Source organism: Xiphophorus couchianus, chromosome 4 (genome assembly GCF_001444195.1).
Source record: "Xiphophorus couchianus chromosome 4, X_couchianus-1.0, whole genome shotgun sequence".
Lineage (NCBI taxonomy): Eukaryota > Metazoa > Chordata > Actinopteri > Cyprinodontiformes > Poeciliidae > Xiphophorus > Xiphophorus couchianus.
Genome location: NC_040231.1, coordinates 35,459,662 through 35,462,942, shown reverse-complemented (window position 1 = coordinate 35,462,942; position 3,281 = coordinate 35,459,662). Strand labels below are relative to the sequence as shown.

General features: G+C 38.8%; 1 long non-coding RNA gene across 1 annotated transcript; it reads left to right on the top strand.

The window, feature by feature from the left end:
• The first annotated feature begins 748 nt into the window (after nucleotides 1-748).
• On the top strand, nucleotides 749-2,970 carry LOC114142579 (uncharacterized). The gene is made up of 2 exons (XR_003595058.1): nucleotides 749-1,863; nucleotides 1,998-2,970. It is a non-coding gene; the product is annotated as an uncharacterized LOC114142579 (long non-coding RNA).
• Nucleotides 2,971-3,281: the final 311 nt, after the last annotated feature.

The following is a 3,281-nucleotide window of genomic DNA, read 5'->3' as shown; positions in this document are numbered from 1 at the left end:
CCAGATAAAAAGTCAGAGAAATCGTTTATAAAATCCTTATTATATTTGGGGGGCCGGTAGACGACAGCACAGAAAACTGGGTTTACGTGTCTCATCTCAAATGCCGTAAACTCAAAGCTGGGGAAAGACATCTGTAGAAAACACTGCTTACATCTGTAGTCCTGTTGGTAAACAGTCGCTGTGCCTCCCCCTCTTCCCGAAGCCCGTGGTGAATTAAAATAAGAACAGTCCGCTGGTAGAAGCTCAGATAGAGCACTGGACTCACCAACACTCAACCACGTCTCAGTCACACACAGGAAATCCAGGTCTTGGTGACTAAAAAAGTCCCGAAGAATAAAAGTTTTATTCCCAAGCGGCCTGGCGTTTACCAGACCAATCCTGACAGGAACTGGATCATGGGCTTCGACAAGTCGGGAAACCCGACACAGCGGTCTCAGGTTTTGGAGACACTGTCGGCGCATGTTGAGCCGGGAAAGGCAAGGGCGGCGGTGCAGAGGGGCCTCAACGCCGACCACGGGCACCAAGCAGACATCAACGGGATCCAAGAAACGCCGAGGCACCCGAGAGCCTACAAATGATCCATACGATGATCGGGTAAAAGGAGAGCAGTGCGTCAGATAAAATTTCAGCTTCACCAGCCGGCCGCAAAAATTGGTCGGGACTATTTTATATCCCTATTTTATATCCCTTGAATATTGGTCGTGACATGTCACGACCGTCCATACCCAAACCTACACCCATGGTTGCGATCACACACCAGCAGAGACTCACAGCAACACGTTACACACGGGGAGCTACGAACAGCGAAATACTTTTCCTGCGACAGCACACAGACAGCAACAAGAGTTGAACAGTTTCAACAGTTTCTTGTGTTGGATCTTTAACCAACGTTGTGCACATCTAGTTTACTAGCCCGCAGTTTCATGTACACGAATTACACCGGTCTTCACCGGCTGGATGAGGACAATATAGTCCCGCTTCATCACAGGAAATGAATATAGAGGAACATTTTTAAACCAACATTTAAAGCAAACTGACTTTCTATAAACCTTCTTGAATATAAAAACCTGGAAAACTAAGAATCTTTAGACATGGTTGGTTTGAGACAAAACATTTTTTTATAATGTGCATGTTTGATATGGGCTTCATGGTATCATAAAAGGGTGGGGCATCCAAGAACTAGAAATTAAAATAGATCTAATAAAATAGATCTTATCGATCAGTTGGCTCCTGAACAAGTTTGGTATCACTTGTATGGATATGTAGTGGAGTAAATTTCTCTTAGTTGCTATTGAGTATGGGAGACTACAGATGTACAAATGCAAGATAATTGCTTGGATTATCTGCAGCAAGAGGGGTTTGCACAGCTGTGAGCATATTTACATTTCAAGCCTACAAAGTCAGGCATAGTGATTAATTGTGATTAATCAGCCAGTGCCAGATTCTGCTATGGGCCACACAGGCAACCGCCCAGGGCAGCATCTTGTGGGGGTGACAAGACCGACCTCTCACCCCTCTCACCACCCCAGATACTCCAATTGTCTGTGTCTCACTGTAACTTCCATCCTTCTGTCCATAGACTAATGGATAAAGACATAGTGAGATATTGCCATCTTACTGTATCTGCCAACCTTATGTCTACACATAGAAGCACAGAAGTTACAGAAGGTGTCTCTGTCTGCAAACATAGTGTATGGATAGAGACAGAGGAATGTATCTGTCTATGGAAATGCCTCTGTGTACCATAGTATTAAATTAAAATTATAACTAGTATCAATGAACATTGTTATTTTTCAGGAAACAGCATCAAGGGCACAAACGGGTCCAGCAGCTCCTTTTGCCACCTAGAGTGTTGTTTCATAGGTGAGAACTATGAGAACTATTTTTAGTAATGCCTCTACAAAACATATTTGGTAATTCACAGGTATCTAATCTAAAAATGTAATATGTACTTAAAAACAAAAGGGTAATTTTAAACTGTCTCCCATCTATTCTAGGTGATTCATAGGCCTCAACCCAGAAAATGGAACAAAAGCTGCAAACGGAAAAGTGACATCAACCAACAAGACGACTTATGTAGAACACAGCAGTGAACCTGCATGTCTCCATTCTCCTCCTTCATGAACCATGTAATTTTACCATTTTAAAATGGTAAAATTACACATTTACACTCCATCTCTCTCCCTGTCTGTCTTTTTCTCTGTCTGTCTCTCTGTATCTGTTCTGTCCATTTCTAATAGACAGACAGGAGGACAGAACAATGAAGGAAGGTCAGAGAGAGTCTTTCCTTTTCATCCTGTCTGTCTTTAACTGATATGAATGTAGTTTGGAAACTTTGACATTTGGGTACTTTTGTTTTAGTAAAGATTATTTAATTAATTGTACTCAATGTCATATTATCATGATTGTAAATGTATCAGTTATGTTTTTAGATCTGACTATTTTTCACTTTGGTTGCAATACTTTGACTTTTGTGTAACAAGCAAATATTGCTGCTGCAAAATACTGTATTTTGTTTTGCTTCAGTTTGTCAGATTTAAATTGACAATAAAATCAAGTGATTTTAAAATATACATATATGTTTTTTTAATTAGAAAAATATATATTTTTTGTGAGTTTGGTCAATTAAGTTGCAAGTTCACATTTAAACTTTTAAAAGCTAGCAAAGTATGCAGTTTCATGAACTACTGAAAAATGACAACTTTTTGTAATTGTGACTAGTTTAAATGCTGTTCAAATGGGTTGTCATATGGCAAGAGTTTATACCTTTTGTAGTAAAGCGTCTGCACTGCAGATGTAAAAGAAAATGGATAACAATTTTGAAAATACAGTTCTGCTGTACCTGTTCTAATTGTTGAGTGTTCTTTCTACCCTTTCACCCAGTCCCATCTTAAAACACTTCATGTGATGTAACTTAAAAACATGTCTTTGAATTAACGTAATTAAATCATGGAAAGGATTTCAACATGATTAAGTAGCTTTCTTTCAGCATGAAGCATGTTTGTTGAGCTAACTTAATTTTCATGAGTTGGATCAACTTAATTAAGTAATGTGAAGGTACCCTTTCCAAGATTTTTTTATGTTCATCCACAGAGTTATTTTTTTCAGTGTAGTTTGTTTGGCTTTAAGGTCCTTATTGTATCCTCCCAAATGTGAGGAGCTTTAGACAGAGTGAAAACAATATTATATTATAGAAAAATGTCATTGACACTTAACATTATAGATTACCAATGAAGGCATCCAAAAGTGAATACATTATTCAGCAAACCAAACATTTTGAC